A 23,398-nucleotide genomic window follows, 5' to 3' on the forward strand; every position below is an offset into this window, starting at 1 on the left:
GAGATGCAACACAGCACAGTCATATCTCTCTAATTTACTGTAAAACATTACTTATTTTGGAGACTTGTTATCTGAGTCTCTTAGTTATGTTTATCCATAGTTTTTTTTAAATGTGAAAATATGTTTTTATTTAATATTTTGTTTTTTGATTATTGTCAAAACAACTAACTACAATGATTATTTAAACTCTGAACCGTTTGAAAAAATAATTTTTGTGTTTCCCAAACACAACTGCTGGCAAGTTGATGGAATAGATCTCTATATTACTATATATTATTATAATTATGATTATAAAAAATATCGCTTTTCTTGTCATGATCGAGGGTGGTGACACGGACAGAGGACCCAGGTGCAGACAGTGGGTAAGGGGTAAACAGAGAATTTAATAATAAAATGACAAAACAAAACCCACGAGGGGGTAACAGAACAAAACATGGGAATAGAATAACATGACAAGACAGGACAGGACTAAGATTATCTAAACTTCAACAAGACTAAAATAAACTTTAAACATTGACTTGACTTGACTAGACTAGACTAGACTAGACTAGACTAGACTAGACTAGACTAGACTAGACTAGACTAGACTAGACTAGACTAGAAACAAGAACTCACAACACAACCACAATGAACCAGCACAAGACAGAAAACACAAGGGCATTAAATAAGGGACCAAATCAAGAGGGGAACAGGTGTAGGGCATGAATCAATAACGAGGAAACGAGAGGATAGGAACAGACACGAGAAAGGAGAGAGCGTATGGAAGGCCATAAGAGCCATAAATGCCTCTCTCCACACAAAACATGAGACTCTGTCATGATCCTGCCACTAAACCAAGAGAAACATGATATGATGCGCCAGAATCATGACATTTTCTAAAGAGTCACTTATTCGTCTGTTTTTTTATACCTGCTAAATTGGTTGGAAATGCACACAAGTTTTTCAACTACTGTTGCACTTGTGTATATGGTTTGTGTGAATACGAGTCGTTAAATGATTTTCTATGAAGTCTGCTCATTAAATGAAAATGTAAAAAAGCAGAAGCGTTCCTGACATGATGAGCTCAGGGAGATTGTGACTACCATCAGGCCTGACCCCAGCTTCTCCATCTCTTGCCGGTCAGACTGGGATGGTCCCTGCCCGGTCCCACTAACAGCTGGACACCTCCGGGGGCCTAGCACCCACATTCTCGCTAAAAGAGTTTCCTCTGTCTCTGGGTCTTTATCGCAGCCGTTCTCACCCTCCACAGGACAGTGTTCGGCAACCCGACATTGCATCACGGCGAAACACGATGTCGGGTATACTCCGCATCAGCTCTCTCAGTCCAATGGTGTGATGAGCTGCAATATTGCCGGGCAGGTAACTCAGCAGAGGGAGTCGCACTGCTAGCCATCGAACCACCTCCGAAGGGTCGGTGAAGCAGATCGAGATCCTTGTCTCCCTGTCTCCATCCCTGGGAGCCTGGTTGACACTTCCCAGACTGTAATGGTTGCTGGGGAGCACGATCCGTTTCAGATTTTGCACTGTTTGCCTGGCCGGGGTCTGCTAGAATTTGTCTGATATTTAACCTGTGTTTTGACTTGCATAACCTTATATGTTTTCTGCCGATAACAGTTCAACATCAGTTGTACAGATCTTTTCTCGGACAGTCATAGAACTACAGTAGCACTTTGCATGCACCAAGCTAACATCAACATCCATGCTTCGTCTAAAGTGTCTGCCAGTCCATGGTTTCACCAGCTCTCTTTTCTGGCCTGGGGGAGGGTTTTCAACAGCTTCATTTTCCAGTGCACCCTCTATCTACAGCATAATTCCCTCTGCAGCAAAGGTATCCTTCGTCATCTTTCTTCTCAATGGGAAAGCCCTGCAGTGCGCGGAGTCTCTCTGGAAGCTACAGTCAATGGAACCGGCTGAACTTCTCTTTCAACATATCTTCAGATACTTCGGCATCCCAGAGGATATTGTTTCAGACCAAGGTCCTCACTTCATCTCCAGAGTATGGCGAGCCTTCTTTCACCTCCGTGGTGTGACCTCTACTTGGGGACTAACGGGCTGACGGAACGAAAGATCCAGGAAATCAGGAGGTTTCTTCACAATTACTGCCATGGCCACCACGAGACCTGGAGCCAGTTCCTATGTTGGGCCGTTTATGCCCAAAATTCCCTAATGTCAGGCTCTCTGGCTCGCGGTATACATTCAACAATGGTGGCTGGAGCCTCTATTTCCACATTCCAGAAAATAGAATCAAGTAGCGTTCGGATGCGTGTCTCTAATTCTGTGATCTTCTCCGTTAGCCTGACTACTCCCTTACATTTAGCACATGTAAAACCCTCCTCGCTGACAGAAGAAGCTAAACTATACATGTATACATGTGATTCTGAGATTGACAGGAAGCAAGATTTCAACAATACAGTGATTGTTTTAGAAAATCTAATGATGGATGTTGTTAAAAACTTCCACATATGTTGATATATGCTTTGTTATAATATGTTTGAAGTTTATGTCTTTTTGTTAAAGTGAACATCTGTGAACCATTTATTTTATTTATTCATTTATTGATACGTTTAAACATTATTAACCCATTAAATTGCAACTTATTGTAAAGTGAGCAGCTTGAGTTACAAATGTTACCTGTGAAAGTGCAAAAGTCAATGATTTGTTAATAACATATCATGTATGAAACTATATGTCTTTAGTGTTATGGGGGAATCTGAAAAATTATAAAAAAACAAGTCTCGATTACCAGAAAACGTCTCGGTTACGTCTGTAACCTCGGTTCCCTGATGGAGGGAACGAGACGTTGTGAGAGACTGACTGGGGTTTGATCTTGAGAACCTACCTTCTCCGAGATAATTAATTAATAAAACGCCAATGGGCTTGGCGAATGGCACGCGCACGCCAGTCTCCGCCCCGTGCATACGGGTATAAAGGAAGATGGCGGCGGTCATTCACTCACCCTTTGTACTGAGGAACCTGAGAGGGCACTCCCGTTCACTGCAGTGATTCGGTGCAGCGTTGTGGCATGAAGTCACAACGTCTCGTTCCCTCCATCAGGGAACCGAGGTTACAGACGTAACCGAGACGTTCCCCTTCAGTCGGTCTCTCGACGTTGTGAGAGACTGACTGGGGATCAATCTTAAACGCCACAGCGCTTGCACCGATATCACGACCTCTAGCGGAGCGACCCTGACTGGGCTAGCGAGTCCCAGAGTGCTACCGCGAGACGTAATCTTCCAGTCATATAGTATTGGTCATACCGAGAAGCCTCTACTGACGGCCTCACGGACAGTGGCGTACGCCTCTAGTAGCGAGGAGCTGTCCGGAGCCGAACACTGGGGAAACACTGCTCTCCTCTTAGAAGAGTGTGCTACGGAGGCCACATCCTACCCGGAGGGGAGGTACATGTGGAGACATGACATGGTCTCCCCGGCGGGGAGAACAACATGCGGAACGGTGTTAGCCCGAATAGGGGGACAATCCAGGTGGGATTACCACCGGCGGGGAGGTCACAGATTCACCAATCGGGAAATCCTGAGTGAGGAATTCAACACACGGGACGACCCAAAGGGGAGTCACTACGTATGGGGCACTAGTCCTAATACAGGGGTCTGCCTGAGCAGGGATGACTCTACCTGTAACGGACCTGGTTCTAACAGACGGCTCCGCCCAGTCTGTTACCAAGTGCAATGCTTAGTGATGGATGGAATGCCTATACTTCGCCCGAGAGGGGAAAGTAGGTAGGCTACAATAGCGCACTAGTCTCACCTGGTGAGGGGAGAAGGCGCTTTCGCAGGCGTACGCCCAAACCAGGAGCCCACCCTAAACGTTGGCGGCGTTTAAGGGATGTGCTGCAACTGGTTCCACGTGGAGATTGTAAAATCTCGTGAAGGTACTGGGCGTAGCCCAACCCGCAGTTCTACAATGTCTGCCAGAGAGGCGCCCTGTGCCAGTGCCCACGAGTGGAGTGGGCTCTCACTGCCAGCGGGCACGGCGATCCTGGGATTGGTACCCAGTGCGCCACTTCTGTTTGGAGACAGCCCCCCCCGGGTGCCGTCTCCCAGAACAGACAAAGAGCTGCTCAGAGCTTCTGAGGCTCTGTGTGCGGTCCAGACCGAGGCGCAGCGCGCGTACTGGACACAACACATAGAAAGGTTGGGTCTTCCTCTCCGGAGGGGAGCGCCTGCAGGTTCACCACCTGGTCCCGGAAGGGAGTAGTGGGAAGCTTGGGCTCGTTGTCGGGATAGGATCTCAGGACCACGTGAGAATTACCGATCCCGAGTTCCAGGCACCTTTGGGACACAGAGAATGCCTGTAGGTCCCCCACCCTCTTGATGGAGGTGAGCGCCACAAAGAGTGCATCTTTCATCCGACTGAGGAAGATTGGCAATACTTAGGGGCTCACCAGGGCCGTACCAAGGCCCTGTAGGACCCCATTAGGGTCCCAAGAGGGTACGGAGCGCGGCCAGGGTGGACACACCCTTCTCGCGCTCCTGAGGAACCTGGTGACCAGGTTGTGCTGACGGGGATACTTACCTGCGGGTCAGCACTGATCCGATCAGGCAACTCCGCGGGTTCTCCTCCCGGGGAGAACACCAGGACAATTGGCGCCACTTATAAGCGTATGACCGCCTAGAGGCGGGGCTCTAGCCTGTAAGACAGTCTCCCGGACCGCTAACGGGCAAGCCCTCGTCCCGTCCAGGGGCCAGGCATGGAGGTTCCAGAGGCCTGCGTTGGGGTGCCACAACGTGCCCTTCCCCTGCAACGGAAGGTCCTTCGTCAGGGGAATGGGCCAGGGGGGCTGTCGTCAGATCTACCAGATCCGAGAGCCAGGTCTGGTTGGGCCAGTATGGCACCACTCACCAGAACCTGATGCCCCTTTCTCTGACCTTGCACAGGACCTGTGCAAGGAGGCTCACTGGGGGGGAAGGCGTACTTCCGCTTGTCCCGCGGCCAGCTGTGTGCTAGGGCATCCGTGCCGAGGGGACCCTCGGTCTTGGAATACCATAGCGGGTAATGGGTGGAGTCCGGGGAGGCAACAGGTCCACCTGTGCCTGCCGAACCGCTTCCCACATGAGCCGGGCTGCACGGGGATGGAGTCGCCACTCTCCGTGGGGAGTACACTGTCGAGAGAGCGCATCGGCTGTCTGGTTCAGGTTGCCCAGAAGAAACGTGGCCCGCAGGGATTCACCTGCTGACTCCCAAGGAGGAGGCGTCGGGCGAGTTGTGATAACTGCGGTGAGCGTATGCCGCCTTGTGATTGATGTACGCTACGGCAGTCGTGCTGTCCAACCGGACTAGCACGTGTTTGTCCTGCACGAGGGGCTGGAGCCTCCTCAGTGCCAGAAGGATTGCCAACAACTCTAGGCAGTTGATATGCCCACGCAGTCGGGGACCTGTCCACCGCCCCGATACTGCGTGCCCACTTGCACACCGCACACCACCCTTGCAGGGAGGCGTCTGTCGTTCCCACGACACGCCTCGAAACCTGTCCGAGCGGGACCCCCGCTCGGAGAAAAGGTCAAGTCTGACCAGGGTAAGAGAGTGCGAAGGCACTGAGGCGTTACCGTAATTACCGTAAAGAGTCTAGTTCCATACCGAGGTAAGAGGTGCTCTGCGCGGGGGAGAGCTTGCTCTTCTCCTGGTTGACCCGGAGGCCTAGACGGTCTAGGTGCCGAAGCACAAGGTCCCTGTGCGTGCACAACACATCTCGCGAGTGTGCCAAGACAAGCCAGTCGTCAAGATAGTTTAGCACTCGCACGCCTTGCTCCCTGCCAGGAGCTAAGGCAGCCTCCACTAGCTTGGAAAAAACCCGTGGAGACAGGGCCAGACCGAATGGCAGGACCCTGTACTGATTCGCCCTTCCCTCGAACGCGAACCGTAGGAACGGCCGGTGTCGGGGGAGAATAGAGACGTGAAAGTACGCGTCCTTCAGGTCGATTGCCACGAACCAATCCTGGTGACGTACCGAGCCCAGGATGCGCCTCTGCGTCAGCACTCTGAACGGCAGCTTGTGCAGGTGCTTGTTCAGGTGCCGCAGATCCAAAAATGGGCCGCAGCCCCCCGCCCTTTTTTGGGCACGATGAAGTGTAAAACTCGGACGACATCTCGGTTATAGGGACGGGTTCGACCGCACCCTTCGCCAGAAGGGCGGCGACCTCCTGCCGAAGTACGGAAGCATTCTCTCCTCGCCCCGAGGTGTACAGAATGCCACGAAACTTGGGGGGGGCGCCTGGCGAATTGGATCGAGTAACCGAGACGGACCGTCCTCTCTATCCAGTGTGACGGGCTGGTGCGCTACCAAGCGCCCAAGAACCGTGACAACGGGACCAGAGGGACAATCTGCCTCACCGTGCCGGGGGAGGCTGGTTCGGTGGCTGACAGTACGGTCACCTCGCACAGGGGGGACCCCCAGGGAGGTTGACGGCTCTGTATGTTTACCTGCTTCAGGCGGCCCAACGCAATGTCCGGAGGAGATTGCGGTCGGCGGCCCGATCCATCCCATACACCGTCTGGACGAGAGTGTTGTGGAGGAAAACCCAGGGGAGATTTGTCTCTTTGAGAGTATGTGGGCGCCGGACCCTGAAAAGGGCCCAGACTCGATGGAACGCGGCAGGCAGCGTCCTTTTCCGATCCGGCATTGGAAAGGCCGGGATTCGGGCCCAGTAAAATCTCCCCCTGGTTCGTCCCGTCAGGGCCGCTTTAAAGAGCCTCTTGGCGGGCTGCTGACGGGGAACAGATGCCCTCTTCCGCGGGGGTCCACCTCTGGTGGGTCGTCCTCTGGGAGGTTCCTTAACCGGAGGGCCGCCGCGGGAGGGCAGGGCTGCTGGGAACCAGACTGTGCCCGAGACCATGCCGACCTGTTGGCGGGCACGTTGCCGCGTGGCAGGATCTGTTCGATCGCCTCAGTCTGCCAGACCGCGGAGAACTGCCGTCCTCCACGGTATCACCAAGCAGCCCTGCTTGCGAGATGGGCGCATCCAGAACCGACGTTCTGGGCGCCGCTCACCTGCGCAAGACTAAGCCACAGATGCCTCTCTTGGACCACCATTGTGGACATCGACCGACCCAGTGCACGTGCCGTGGCCTTCGTCGCTCGTAGCGCGAGGTCTGTGGCAGTACGTAGCTCTCATACGAGTTGGGTCGAACTTCCCGTCGTCCAAATCCTTCAGGACTTACCTGAAAAACCCGGAGGACCGCCATGGCGTGGAGAGCGGAGGCGGTTCGTCCAGCAGCACTGCAAGTCTTCGACGAGTGTCGAAGAGCTTACGTGCTCTGGACGGGAGTCTAGGTCGAGCCCCCCCCAGTGGCAGCTGTCTGCGGGCACAAGTGGCCCGCGACTGCACGCTCCACGCGGGGAACGTCAACATAGACTCTAGCCGCCCCACCAACCAGGGAAGTCACAGCCACAGAGCCCTCCGGCCTGAAACGCGCCAAAAGGAGCGCATTCCAGGACTTGGCGAGCTCGTCATGCACCTCCGGGAAAAATGGTAACGGAGCAGGGCGTGGCTTTTGACCACGCCCCCGAAACCGCGCATCTAGCCGCGAGCGTTCCGGCGAGGATGTTGTTACACCCTGCAACCCGATGCACGCGGCTGCCCGGGAAAGCATGGCCGACATCTTAGCCCGAGTCTCCTCCGGAGCTCTCTTCCGCATCCGATGCCAGCAGGCAGCTGTCCGACGCAGCGACACAGATAGCGTCATCATCCGTGTGCGAAGTCTTACCACTATGAGACGGCCGTCTGCCGCTCGTAGGGGACGAACCAGGTGAGCGTGAAGAGGTATAGATGGTCCGCGAGCGTGAAGCTGACGGAGCGACATCTATCGCGTCCCTAAATCACCCCCGCCGCTCGCCAAAGCGGTCAACCTCGCCGAAACGGCAGCTGAACACGCCTGGGAAACAGACGGGGTGGTGGCAGCGCTCGAAAGAACGTAGCCAACCGTGACCGCAACACCCTGATTGCTATGTCCGCACACACGGGACATTGCACCAGTGAAAACCTGCCTCAGCATGCTTGAGCCCCAAGCAAGTGACACAGGAATCATGGCCGTCAGACTCCGGGATGAGTCTGTCGCACCCAAGGATACAGCTACGAAACATGCTCGTAGCCGGAGGGACTTACCTCTTAAGGTCTGTAGCCTTCTGCCGAAACGCCCAGGGGAAGTCCACCGAAAGGAGAAGTCCGCTGCTCCGCGTCATAAATCCAGCAGGTTTTTCTCGAAGTCGAGTATCGCGTGTAGCATCAGCAAACACACAGGTTCCGAAGAACAAAGGATGAGTGAATGACCGCCGCCATCTTCCTTTATACCCGTATGCACGGGGCGGAGACTGGCGTGCGCGTGCCATTCGCCAAGCCCATTGGCGTTTTATTAATTAATTATCTCGGAGAAGGTAGGTTCTCAAGATCAAACCCCAGTCAGTCTCTCACAACGTCGAGAGACCGACTGAAGGGGAACATGTCGTTTTGTCAATTGCTTTGAAATAGCGACCTGAAGGCTTTTTACAGAGAACCATAAGAAATATACAGTTGCACACATTGTGGTTGAAAAATCCACCTTTTATCTCACAAAATCTATTTTGCTATTGACATCATCATACATCTGGCTTTGAGTCAAATAAGTATAAATAAACACATTTATTAAGCATGTATAACATGTGAGTTAAAAAGGCTCACTTTTTTGCAAGCATTTTATTAGTTACTCTTTTTATTCATCCATTTATAACTGCTAACTGTTTTATAATTAATTTGTAAATAAGTTAATCATTAATAAACACCTTTAAAATGCTTTACAGATGAAATCTTAATGTGCTATCTTTTCTTGAATTAACCTTAAAATAGGTTCATACATTTAGCTTCCTAAAAGTAAAAACAAAGGTAGAAAGGTAAAAATTGCAATTTTACCACATAGGGAATCTTTTTTTAGCTTAAAGTTTGTTTTGATTATATTTTGTGATCTATTCAATATATTCAATAGGCGTTGCGGACAGGGCCGGCCCGAGGCATAAGCGAACTAAGCGGCTGCTTGGGGCCCCCTGACGACCAGGGGGCCCCTCAATCGTTTATTTTATTTATTTATTTTTACAATTAAATAACTTAAACAAGTGATATAAATGAATGAACGAATGAATATGAATGAATAAATAAATGAATAATTCAAGACAAGAAAATTCAGATTTCCCGACAACTGCTGCTGTGTCTGCTAGCGTTTGAGTAATGCGCAATAGACATCTCGCGTGCGTTGACAATTAGCGCCGGTGCGCAAGTGCGCGTCACTGTAATAAATGGTAAGCCATGTAACAAAATAGGATGTATCCTCTGGTGCCGAAAAGAGAAAGAAGAAAAGGACAGAAAATGAGAAAAATGAGCAAGATTAGCGGTAGCACAAAGTTTGCTCACGTCACTTCAGGTACCATGATCTTTTATAAGCCATCACCAGAGCTAACGTAAACGTCCCCGCCATCAAAAGTAAAATGTCTCGCATTATTAATATACATTTATCTCGGTGTAGTTCACGTATTGATTAATTATATATATATATATATATATATATATCAGTTTAAGTTGGTGAAAACAGCCGAAGGGGAACTTAACCTTCTCGGTGAAAGCGATGCCAGCTAGCATTGCTGTGTGTGTTGAAGTGAACGTTAGAAAATATACCTATACCGTGGGGAGACTTTTGTGATGAAAATAGACTTCAATTTTATTAATATGGTGGCGAGTGTTGTAGCAGGGCTATCCTCATATTTATAGGCTGCAGTTATGCGATTTTGAGGTCATTGTTGTACAATTGTCATTGTTGAACCGCTTGCTGTTCTTATGTTTGCTTTCATTATTTAAGTATCTATTTTTTTGTAACTTTCTGTGGTATTGTAAAGATGATTTAAGAATAATCCAGGCAACACGAGAGTAGTGAATCCGTAACTTTCTTTACTCAATTTTCTTCTTCTTTTGTGCGTCATTACGTACGTACGTCACGTCTCATCACGTGACAACAGCAAGCGTTACTATTTACAAACAGTATACAGAAATAGTAATATTGCACATTTCTCATGAACACAACACATTCTATTTTTGATTATATTAATGTTTGTCTATTTTTGTTTTATTTTTAAGATTGCAAATTATTTATTTCATGTTTTGTGACAGTTTGTATTCAGAAGTTTAAGAGTAAAGTATTTTATTTAGTGTTATTTATTTTGTATTAATACATAACCTCACTATATAAATTTATAATGTTACATTATAGCATGACATTTATGTCAATAATCTTCAAGCAAATGGTGACTCCGCGTGGGAAACAGTCTTTGTTCTGATGCTTAAACTTTACTGTATGAGCAACAGTAATAATAATAATGCTATGATGTAGCCAGAATCACTAAGATTGCAGCCTTCACTAATCACTAAGAGATCACAAGTTATAGCACAACCTCTTACAGCTGATTAAGTAATTACTTACTTACGTTCAATATGGATTTCTCTAGGAACGACTGGCTCAGAGGTCAAGTCTATGACCTTCTTAATTCAACTGCAAAGTTGACGCAACATAAAACCGGAAAAGCTTTCTCCTGGGTCTCTTAAAATCAGACTGTTCATGGATGCAGGGGAAATCAGTACATGCATTACTTAAAAGAATGTATTGTGTTGCTAAAATGTCTGAATACAGGGTTAATTTTAGTTTCTCAAGTCAAAAAAACAATAGCTCCTGCTAAAAAATTGTTCCACTCTTTTCCAAAACGACTTAAATGCGACATAATAATGGAAGCAACCAGTGCAACAAAAGGGCAGCAATGTGTAAGTGCTATAGAACTGGTCTCAGATACCCTAACACAGTGCACAAAAGGTATATAAATAAGATAGACAATACATATAGACAATACTTAGAATAATACTAATAAATGATGGAAAGAGTGGGGAAGAGATAGAAATTGAAATCTGTATAGAGTTACTACCCGTTGCAAATGAGCCCATTCATAACATTACCAACTCGTCAATTAATCTAGGCCATGTCCCAGGACCATTTAAAGGCAGAGTAGGCAGTCCTGTCCAGAAACATGCTGATGGAAGTGTCTAAACATCCTGATAGCAATCAATATGCAAAGCGAAACATTGGTGTTTTTATAATTATATATTGTCATTGGACCAATAACTGCCCTCAGGGCAATGAAACATCGTGTGTACATTTTCAGCAAGCGTATTTTGCATCCCACTGCACACCCTGCTCACGCAGACATCATACCTCATCAGCATGCTCATGTGCGATGTGCAGGCAATGGGACAATGGCGGACAGAGAGCAGGTACCTGGAGATGTTCGTTATAGTAGTAATGTCTGTAATGTTTTGACTTCACTGGAACCGATCCAACAGCTTCTGGTCTGTGAATGCGCTCATGAGTTTTGGAGGAGGCGTGGCTTTGGATGGTGATTCGTATGATTGCACTGCTAGCAGACAAAGTTAGTGTCTTCCAAATGATCTACTCTACCTTTAAATTGGTCGTCATTAAGCCTCAAAAAAACAAACTTAGCTATCAGAGGGTTCTGATGATAGCGCCGGTGTATATGGCCTGCCGTCTCTCTCTGCGTACTTTGTTTGTTTTTACGTTATTCCTGTCAATTATTATTGAAAATGTCAACTCTCTGCTGGTTTATGACCGCCAAAGACTCTTAGATCTTCGACCCTTGATTGAAAACTCGGTGCCATTTGAGCATGATGGCCAAAAAACCTTCTGTCCTCCGTTTCTTACGGGAATACCAGCTCACCTTCGCCGTATGTGGGCTCCGCCTTTGCGCAGGGCGTGCCGTGGACGCCGGGGAAAGCGCGGCGGTCGGCTGGTGAAACTGAGGACCTGGCTGGCGTCTTCCACCGTGACATTGCCTGGAATTCGTTCGGAATTTCGTCGCCTCATACTGTGGCGTTTTGTGGACCCGATCGACTCCTGTTTGGTTCCGGTGGATGACTTGGACATGGGGCTGCCTGCCTGCCGTGTTCGGGCCCCTCATTTTTGCTGGCGCGGGGTGAATCAGCTGAATCTTCGGCCTCTTGCTCGAACTATCCTGGCTGAAAAAGCACAGGATCCGGCTAGATTTGCCCTGGTGAATGCTAGATCTCTACCAAACAAAACTTTTATTCTTAAGGACTTTTTTGAGTCGCGTGATCTGGATTTTCTCTGTATAACGGAAACGTGGATTCCGGTGGGTGAGTCGAGTGCCTTTTGTGAACTTTTACCGTCTGATTGTTCATACTTTAACTCCCCGAGGACGTCAGGTCGTGGTGGAGGACTGGCAACAGTTTATAAAACAAAGTTTAAATGTAAACAGCTCGCACTTGCTGTATCCTTCGCCACTTTTGAGGTGAAGTTGTTTGAACTGAGCGGTGCATCTCCAGTGCTGTGCGCACTCGTATATAGGCCACCCAAATACAACAAGGATTTCATCACTGACTTCTCTCAATTTTTGGCTGAGTTTGTGCCAATGTACGACCGCCTCCTTATTGTTGGGGATTTTAACATTCACGTTTGCTGTCCTGAAAACCCAATGGCAAGAGCCTTTTTAAATGTCATTGATTGTTTTAATCTTGTACAGTGTGTAGTTGGCCCAACGCAGGAACGTGGGCACACTCTTGACCTGGTTTTAACTCATGGCTTAAATGTTTTTAATCTTGAAGTCTGTGATGCATTTTTCTCTGACCATATGCCTGTTGTATTTCAAATTTCCTTGTCTTGCGTCATAGCTAAATCGTATGCTCCTGTGCGCCGTGGTCGGATAGTTAACTCTTCCACTGCTGCTCAGTTTTCCTCTGTTTTTAATTTAAATCGTGTTTCACATTGTCCTAACACAACTGTTGATGATCTGTGTGTTGGTTTTAATGCTGCTTGTTATGCAGCATTGGACATGGTAGCCCCCGTAAAAACCAGGCTGTCCAAACCTAGACCTGATCCTTGGTTAAACGATGTTACTCGCGCTGCCAGGCGCGAGTGCAGAAGGGCGGAAAGAAAGTGGAAGAGGGATAAACTCCAAGTGTCATTTCAGATACTTAGAGAGAGTTGGTATTCTTATCAAAAAATTGTAAAAGCTGAAAAGTTTAAGCATTTTTCTAACATTATTTCTTCTAATGGTCATAATCCTCGAGTTCTTTTTAATACCATCAAAACCGTTCTTAATGTCCCACAACTACAGTACTTTGAGAACCCATCAAAATTGTGCGAGGAGTTTCTTAATTTTTTTATCTACAAGGTGGAGAGCATTAGGGCCCTTATTGGTCCACCTTTGTATGACCCTGGCATTTTTGTAACCTGTTCTGCTGTTTTGAACCAGTTTGATCCTGTTAACTTGCCTTTTTTAGAAAAGACTATTGGTCAAATGAAGATTACTGGCTCCCCTAATGATGTGATTCCCCCTCGTCTTTTTATAGAGGTTTTTTCTACAGTGGCTCCTTGCATACTTGATATTGTTAATGTCAGTTTGACTACAGGAGTTGTACCTATGAGTTTTAAACACGCAGTTGTTCAACCCTTGTTAAAGAAACCTGGCTTGGACCAACTTGAACTCTCTAATTATCGACCTATCTCTAAGCTCCCGTTGCTTTCCAAAATTATGGAGAAAGTTGTTTATTTGCAGATTAGCAACTTTGTAAATGAAAATTGTATAACTGAAATTTTCCAGTCTGGGTTTAAGTCAGCCCACAGCACTGAGACAGCTCTGCTGAGGGTTTTTAACGACATTCTTTTGGCTTCAGACGGTGGTGAGACTGTTGCTCTGCTGCTATTGGATCTTACGGCTGCGTTTGATACAGTCGACCATCAAATTTTATTGTCTCGGCTGGAAAATGTTGTGGGCATTAAGGGGTTGGCCTTAGCCTGGATTAGGTCCTATTTGGAAGGCAGAAGTTTTTCAGTTCAGATCAATGACGCTGTGTCTTCTTCGGCTCCTCTGTTGTGCGGAGTTCCTCAAGGGTCTGTCCTTGGGCCAGTACTTTTTTCAATGTACTTGCTTCCCCTTGGGTCGATCCTTAGAAGTCATAATGTTTCGTTCCATTTTTATGCTGACGACTGCCAAATTTATGTGCCGCTAAGCCAGTCAAAGACCCTTTTAGAATGTCTAGATGAAGTGAAAGCATGGATGGCTACGAATTTTTTGTATTTAAATGACAGTAAAACTGAGTTGGTGTTATTTGGTCCAAATGACTCAACTGCTGCAGTTCCTGTTGACCTAGGTTGTTTGACCAGTGATATCAGCCCTGTGGTTACTGACCTGGGAGTCAAGTTGGACGGTCGTTTAAAACTTGATGCCCAGATTAGTGCAGTGGTGAAGACCAGCTTCTTCCAGCTGAGGCAACTGGCCAAAGTAAAACCGGTTTTATCTCGTCATGACTTTGAAATTTTAATCCATGCTTTTATTACCACTCGTTTAGATTATTGTAATGCACTGTACTCCGGTCTTAGTAAATCACTGATGGCACGATTACAACTAGTCCAAAATGCAGCTGCTCGTCTTCTAACTGGAACTCGAAAATTTGACCATATCTCACCCATTCTCCGATCCCTCCACTGGCTCCCTGTGCACTATCGCACTGATTTTAAAATTCTTTTATTTGTTTTTAAATGTTTGCATGGCCTGGCCCCTCAATACTTGTCTGATCTGCTCGTGCCATACATTCCGGGTCGATCGCTCCGGTCGGCTGACCAGGCACTGCTGGTTGTCCCTAAGACCAAACGCAAAACCAGAGGTGCCCGCGCGTTTGCAGTGGCAGCTCCAAGACTTTGGAATGAGCTGCCTTTACAAATCAGGCTGGCTGAGTCTTTTCCTGTTTTTAAATCTCGTTTAAAAACTCATTTATTTTCATTGGCGTTTAACTCAGTTTGAGGGTTGACTTTTTTCAGCTTTGTAATATTGCTGCATTTATTTTACAATCTATTGTTTTTATTCTTGTTGTGCTTTTGTTGTATGTTGTTATTTATTTAGAGACTGTGTCCAGCACTTTGGTCGACAGTGTTGTTTTTAAAGTGCTTTATAAATAAAGGTGGATTGGATTGGATTGGATCACATTGCTATGATGCGGTCTTAAGCCTGAAAGAAAATTTTCATTCATGTCATTATTTTGTAAGAAAGAGCATTGTGAAGAGGGGAGCGTGGACAAGCGAGGTTGGCAGTGAAAGGGTGTGGTAAGTGGTGTGTAAGTAGGTCAACTGCACATTGTGAACACCTTTGGCTCATTACAGTAATTGGTGGGGAGACGGTCTGGCCAGCTACGTCGGACGAGAGACCGTCTGGGAAGCAAGAGTGTACGTGCACTCGTGCGGCGAAGACAACGTCCTGCAGTGTTTGACGACATAGTGACCGTTCTTTGTTATTCAGAGTTTTTGTTGAATGAGAGCGCAGTGGTGCCAAATTGTAAGTCTTTAATAAAAATTACTCAAAGTGCTTCCCAGCCAAACCCGATCCCTACTCCGTTCTTCGCCGACAAACAAATCTCATTACAAGCATAACTGAGTGGACACTACTTTTCTAGTATTTTAGACAGGGAGGGGAGATTTGAAAACGGTCTATAGCTTCCTAGTTCATTGGTGTCTAAGATTGGTTTCTTGATAAGAGGCTTAATGACGGCCAGCTTAAATGATCCTAGGACATGGGCTAGACGAGTTGATAATGTTATAAATGGGCTCAATTGCAATGTGTAGTAACTGAGTTTTTATAATTCAGTTGGTATGGGGTCTGTTTAGCAAGTTGTAGGTTTAGATGTTGCACTAAGTTTAATTTAATCTTCCTGTTTTATAAGTGAAAAACACTGTAGCCTTTCTTATGGGGCAATGGTTGGTACTAATTCATAGGACAGACTTGGAGGTTGAATTTTTACTATTTTGTCTCGTATGTTTTCAATTTTCTCTGTAAAAATGTCATGAATTCATTGCTACCAATGTGCGGCGGAATAACCAGATCAGGTATTGTCTGTTTATTTGTTAATTAAGCAACTGTACTAAATTAAATCCTTGGATTGCTTTTATTAGTTTCTATGAGGGTATGGAGGTGCTCTGCCTTCATGTTTCTCTTTTAAGGGCACGAGTGGTGCTATTTTACCATGGTGCTATGTTTTTTCATCAATCTTTTTTGACTTCATAGGTGTAACAGCTTCCAATGTATAAGAGAAAATAGTGTCCAATTTGCTGGTCATGTCATCGAGCGATTCTGTATTTATCTGTATGGTTATTAAAGGAGTCAGATCTGGCAAGCTATTTGCCAAACTATCTTTAGTAGGCAAGGTAATTGTTCTACCCTGTCGATAATGAGTTAAACGGCCGATTCCTGCAGTGCACAGTGTACAGGTAAGATAGATAGTATAAGATAGTAATCTGTGACATCGTCACTTTGATTATATAATATCTATATTGGTTAGCTCTGTGAGATATAACCAAGTCTAGTGTATGATTAAATCGATGAGTGGGTCCATTGATGTCTTGTGTAACTCCAAAAGATTGTAGTAGTTCTGTAAACGCCACTGATAATGCATCGTTAGCACTATCTAGGTGGATATTAAAATCTCAGACAATTTCTACTTTATCAACGTTAACCAATAGGTCCGATAAGAAGAAGAAATGTTCTCTTTCAGAAAATCAGTGTAGGGACTGTCCTGTGTAGGGACTGTCCACTGTAGGAGGTCTATACACAGTAGCCAATGTAAAGAAAGCAATGTTTTTTACTTTAGTGTTGAACAGTTATGTTCAACGCAAGCACTTCTAATGATTTAAATGTATTACCTGTTCTCTGAGTTATAGTAAGAAAGTCTCCAAAGATTGTTGCGATACCACCACCACGACCAACCGGACGTGGCTCATGCATATAACAGTAGGTTGGTGGGGTACACTAATTTAGACCGAAATAATCATTTGGTTTAAGCCAGGTTTTGGTAAGACAAAGTATATAAAAATGTTGTCTGTGATAATATCGCTTTCCTTTCCTCTTTATTGAATATTATTGAAGAGATATTTATTGAAGATATATTTCTTCAAATCAGTGCACTTCATTGAGAAAAATTGAGTAAGTGTTTATTGCAGGGTAAAAGAAAGCAGTCTGTATAAAAAGAAAGCAAGCTGTCTAGAGGACATGCCATCAATTCAGCAAACAGAATACCAGATGGACACAAAGCCCCCTAAATGGAGTGAAGTTGAGAGTACAGTAAAACGGCAAGATGTCCAATGCCTTTGGATCAATGCCAAATGAGCTGCTGTGGACAGCCTTTGCCTTCATCCACGTTCCAGAGCAGATAACAAAGCACAGGTCGGCATAATGCCAGGTTGAACAATTTCACCAATGGCTTTCACAATAGCAATGGAAATAATAATCTGGGCATCACGTTGGGTGGTTGGAGGAGAACGTTTAAAAATGGGCTGTGCCTACCAATCAGGGCATACATGGATGACATGACAACCATCAAAACAACCAAAGCATGTACAAAGCGGCTGCTGGATAAGCTCCAAGAGAACATTAGTTGGGCACAAATGGAGGTCAAATCTAGCAAATCGAGGATGGACAAATAGCATTTCTATTGTCAAGGGCTGGCTTACCAATGACAGGTTCTGTATAAAGGGTGAGCCCAGGCCAACTGTCACTGAAAAAGTAAATGCGTCTCTCAAACCCAGTAAGGCCACTGGATGACATGGGAAATCTCTTGGGGTGAGGTGTGGAGTATGGAAACAAACAGGCTAAGTTTTATCATAAGAGCTACATATGACGTGCTGTCCTAACCTACAAATCTGCATGTTTGCTGTGGAAAGGATCCAGCCTGCCCACTATGTGCAGCTCCAGCAAACCTTAAACATTTTCTTGTGGGTTTTTTGAAGAGCTTGACACAGGGAAGATACACATGGCGCAACAATCATGTACTAAAGTGCTTGGCTGCAGCAGTAGAGATGCTGTTCCCCAAAAATTTTAAAAAGTTTAACTCATTAAAAAGGCAACCCTTTATTCGGCGGGGCAGAAAACACGGTCTGAGCACTTATCCCCAGATTCAGGTTGATTGTAGCCTGGGATTTATAAATGCAAGTTGATTTAGGCCAAAGATTTACTTTCCTCTTGGAAATCGCAGCGACTAATCTGCGGCTGGACATGGTTTTGTGGTCCAGCAGAACAGTCTTCATAGTTGAGTTGACTGTACCTTGGGAAGAGGCCATTATTGAAGCATTTAAAAGAATGAATATCTGGTATGCCAATGGGGATGGACAGCGAAAATGTTCCCGGTGGAGGTGGCCTGCAAGGTCTTTGTTTCCAATTCCACTACAAGGCTGCTTAACTAAACAAGGATCAGAGGATAGGCTCAAAGAACTTGCCACTATTGCTGAGAGAAGCAGCCACTGGCTGTGGTGGAAAAGAACAGATAATAAATGGTGTTCTGTGTTGGAATGTTACGCATATGGAATACATATGAAACCGGGGGCACTGAGCATGCATTAACAGTGCCAGTGAGGCTAGAACAGCTTTAGCCAACGGAGTGGTCATATGGTTGAGATAAGGTTATAGTAATGTGTTATAATGTTATGCCATACGGACCAGGGGCACTGAGCATGCATTAACAGTGTCAGTGGGGCTATATCAGCCTTAGCCAACTGGTTGGTGCATATGGTTGCGTTGACTTTGTTAATGTGTTGTAATTTAAACCTACGTGGTGCTGCAGTGATAGCTGCCCACTGCTCTGGGTGTGTGTCTGTTGAGGCGGATGGACACAGCAGGGGCTGCCAGATGACCCAGGTGTGATCAACCCCTTGTCTCTGAGGTGACACTGAGGTGCAAAACTGACAATGTGTTTCATTGATGGGATCAATACAAAGGGCATTAACAGCAGCACTTCATCAAAAGGCATCTTTCACCCAGGATAATGGATGTGATGAAAGTGGGATTTGACTCACAACTCATGAGATGTCTCTCTGATAATAACAAGGAAATGTAAGGATGCATTTCTATAAACATTTACAGTATCCCCCAAACATAGAGGACGCCTACCCGGTGACCCCGGTGAAACCTCAGACCTCCTTTTCCTATATTCATATTCTTGACGGCTCCCTGTGTCATGCATAAGGCGTGGAAAATGTCCTACTGGGCAATTTCAACTGGGCTGAAATAGTGGGATTATAAGGGCTAGTCCTATTAAGCAAATCATTGCTCAAAACTTTTAAGCACCTTCTCAAACTATTCTGAATTATGCTTTTTGTATATGTTTGTTGTCAGACACTGCTATTAGTCAAACGGTCATAATCTAAGTATAAACACAAATAATAAAATATCTCATATTACACAGCCTGCTGCTCATAACTGCGTGTTTAGTTATATTTAGCTTTTAGGCTTTTTCTATTTTATAGGACTGTAGAAAGCCTGACAGGATAGTAGACGCTCTTGTGGTCGAATGTGTTTAAACAGTCACAAAAGACTGCCTATGGACATGATGCGTAACGAGAGGAAAGAACAAGTCAGCATTTCAACTTTGGCAGAAGACTTAAAAGTTTGGTTTAATGACGTAAAACAATTTGATTGAACTAAGCAAGCTAACACACACTTACAGTGTTCCACGTTTCTCGCGGCTGTCAGAGCAGAAAAAAAGCTTCGCTCTGCAGGCTATGTTTATCTGCCCCCGTTGCGTTCATTTGTAACCTGTAGCTCAGTAGTAAGGGTATGGCCCTAACAACATCAAGGTTGTGGGTTTAATCCCAGGGGATTGCACATACTTAGAAACAATATATAGGATAATGCAATGGAAGTCGCTTTCCGACCCACAGACACATTTAAACAGGAAAGTTAACGTGCAATTTTTAGCCAGAAGCTTCGTCTTTTGACAAGGCATGGCTGCAGAATGTGAGTTGCTCCATCTCACAGCCTCAGGGGGAGAGAAATTATCTGGTACAGAAACAGTATTGATAACGTCAGAGTTTATCTAGCTATACAATGCGGACAACTGTAATAATTACGCACTGTTCTCGTCACCAGGTTTTGGTACCTGTGCATACATTTACCCTAAACTATATGGTTGAAGGCTCGCTAACAAAAGTTCCAAAAAGTAACTTGCATGCTCAAGTAGCATCATATTTAATCAATGAAATATACAAGGCTAGATTAAGAACGAAGGATAAAATAATTTTAATCTAACGTTTTCTTGTGAAGTTATCAGGTAGTTAAACAATTAGCATGCAGAGGGTGACATCACAGTGTTATGCCGATGCTAATCTGTTTGCCGCAAGAGGCAGCATCACCAACAGCATGCTTAGCTACCCACAGATGGACCTGCCTGTTAATCAGCCTATTTTGTGGCACAATCAGCCGATGCAGATTCATAAAATCCTAAAGATCGGCCGATAAATCGGTAGACCTCTAATCTGCATCCCTAACTAGAGATTAGCTAGCCCCATCTGAACATCCTGTGCCATCCTCCTGCGAGAGCCTGAAGACTGACTGACCATCTCAGCCCCAGTTTCAGACAATTCCATCCCCAACCAAGAGCAGAGACGGACTACTTGTTACATTCATGCTTAAATACTTAGTATTTAATGCTAAATTTACATCAAATGACAGCAGTTTGAAATAATAGCTGCACCCAGTTACATTATGCCATTGCCATTTTCCCTGCTGAAAACATTCCTCTGTTATACGGCAAAATATGACCTACAGTAAACAGTTTCAACAAATGATATTTCCTAAATCACAACTTATAAGCTCTCCCTATTATTCATAAACGTGTATTATTTACAATTATTTATTAGAATGATCTTGCTTGTTCTATAAACACCGTGCACTGTGCTGTGTTTGACCTTTTCTGTGTTTTTCTTGTAACAATGGAACAATGCACACATTGTGAAAAGTGCTGTATAAATAAAAAAAATGAATTTAATTGTGTCAGGTGTTGACGAAAGAGATTTGACAAAAGATAACTTTTCATGTTTTGCTTAAGGGTATGGATCAGGGGCTGCATTTGCATATGGCAGTTAGTCTTGAAGTTGACCAAAGTGCTTTACATGGCATAATTACAAAAAATTACAGCAAAGATAAATTAAAATACAATCACAATCAATCTGTTCAATCAAAGTACAAAGACCATCAACTAGAAAGACAAAAACCCTTCATTAGGTTATTTCAAGTCGGTCTTGGAGGTGCGATTTTAGCATTGTTGTAAATACAGGAAATACAGATGCCATACCCTTACATTCAGACAATACAGTGGAAACAACTTGTGCATATTGTCGTTGGTGATTTTTAATGATAACCTCTGGCTGTGGGTTTGAAGGGATTGTCACACACAGTATATATGGCAGGTGGTTTAGTAGATATTTTGTTGGAGTCGCCCTTTGCTGCAGAAATTAGAGCTATGATATGGGTTAGGGGTTGTTATCTGTAAGTCTTTGTACATGTTTGTGCATTCATTCAGTTTTGTGGATTCTTGTACATGTTTTATTTAGATTATGTAGTGATGTTTTACTTCTGGCTGGAAAGGTAGTTTTAAATGATGCCCTCAAGAAGCCAAAGGGGGGGGGTGATAACACGGTGTTTTACTACTTTGAAGCATTAAAATAAGTAAAGTGCAACTTAAGGTAAAAAAGTACGTATAATTCTAGACATTTAGAATGCTAAAGAACAACAATATACAGTACCCCTAAGGAAGTCTAAGCCCTCAGAGTCAAAATGCGGTTTGCATGAGCTTGTGTTGGATCACAAGGGCATTCTGAAAGAGGGTATGGAGTTCATGAGGCCATTCATTGTGCTTCATCAGCATTCAACTAGGAGGATGATCCGCCTTCAGAGCGTGAATGCCGCCTTGAGATTGTCTGTCTTTAATCTCAGCTGGCATGGCCTGATGGAGGATAAAGACATCTCACATCCTCTCATCCACCACTTCCTCTAGAAGCCTGCTCCCTATTTCCCAGTATCTCTTCATTCTCACTGCTGTGACTCTCACTTCGATCTACCTCCTGATCTACAGCATTTGACTGAACTACACATTTTCCCTAAAATATTAACAGGTATTAAATGTGCATTAACAGGTTGAACATTTGGGATTGCATTTTCATTTACACGCAACGCGTGTAATTTGAAAATGCATTTCCAGCTGGCCACACCCCTCCTTCACTCCATCATTGCGTGAAGGCGGAGCCAGCATCGCTCGAAAGGCTGCAGAGCTGATAAAAGCATTAAATCAAATGCACATGAATTAAAGCATAAAGACACAATTACTTATGTATTTCTTAAGATTATTATGTGTCTGTAGATAGAACTAGTAGCTACATTGTCAGAACATCTCGCAGGGAATTATTTGCCTTATTAGGCAGCAAGCTCTCTATGCTGAACGTCTCATGTTAACTTTCTCATACGCGTTTTTATCATGAACACATTCAGTATTTACGATTTAAGCTGCGTCCAAATACACCCACTGCGGTCTTGACCACTTGAGAACGTGTTCACGCAACAGGAAGTAAGAGCACAAATGCAGTGCCTTTGACACACACTAAACCCACACTATCTTGAATACCCCTTCCAAGCAGTATTCAGGTCTAAGTGTATCCCATCATGCATCACGTTCTGGATATATCATGACACTTTTTCCCTGGGTCTCGCCATATGTTGCGGAAAGTTTTCCCGTGTAAGTTATACAACTACTTTTTAAACTTATTTCTTTTTTATTCTATGTTGGGCTAACATGTGTTTTTCTTTAGTTTTTGCTTTTTTGATACAGCTGCTTGGATACAATACAAATAAAGTGCAATAAAATCAATATGACTTGACTTGCCTATACTGTATAATTCAATTTTACATGTAGCAAAACTTTTTGTAAAACTGCTTTTTATCACATAATTAGAAACACCACATTAATTAACTTTACATGTTTGCACTTGCTAAGTGTGCCCCATCGGGTCATAAATGCTACATGCTCACTTGGGAACTTCACGCCTTACTAGAAACCTTGGGCCAAGAACAGGAAATACGTCATGTAAGTAGTCAAGTGGTAAAGTGCAAAGACCGCAAGTGGAGGTATGTAAAAAACAGCATGGAAATGGATCACTCCTGCGGGCAACAGTGAACCAAACTCCAGCTGAGATTTGTAATTTGTAGCCTATTTATTATATGTATTTATAATTTATTTATGTTTTGTAATAATTACTGCAAATGATTGACTATTATTGTTTCACTATTATTTCAACACTGAAAGTATTGTTGAAAGCATTATATTACTTTGGTTGTATAATGCATTTAAATTTAAACTTAATTTATCTGACTTCAGTCTTAAGGAACTTTGTTTGAGTTACAGTAATGTTTTAATGTCAAATCGAAGTTAGGTGTAAATTAAGCCCTACTGATCATTTTGCCGCACAATTAAATTTGTGTCTTAAATATGTGTAAATTTCCTTATTTAAAAAATATTATGGTGAGGAGAAA

At 44.7% G+C, this 23,398-nt stretch overlaps 1 protein-coding gene across 2 annotated transcripts in view; it reads right to left on the reverse strand.

Moving 5' to 3' along the window:
* tafa5a (TAFA chemokine like family member 5a) overlaps positions 1–23,398 on the reverse strand; it is a 115,562-nt gene that overhangs the window by 35,373 nt on the left and 56,791 nt on the right. The window lies entirely within an intron of this gene.

The sequence above is a fragment of the Barbatula barbatula genome, assembly GCF_947034865.1.
Source record: "Barbatula barbatula genome assembly, chromosome: 4".
NCBI classification, from domain to species: Eukaryota; Metazoa; Chordata; class Actinopteri; order Cypriniformes; family Nemacheilidae; genus Barbatula; species Barbatula barbatula.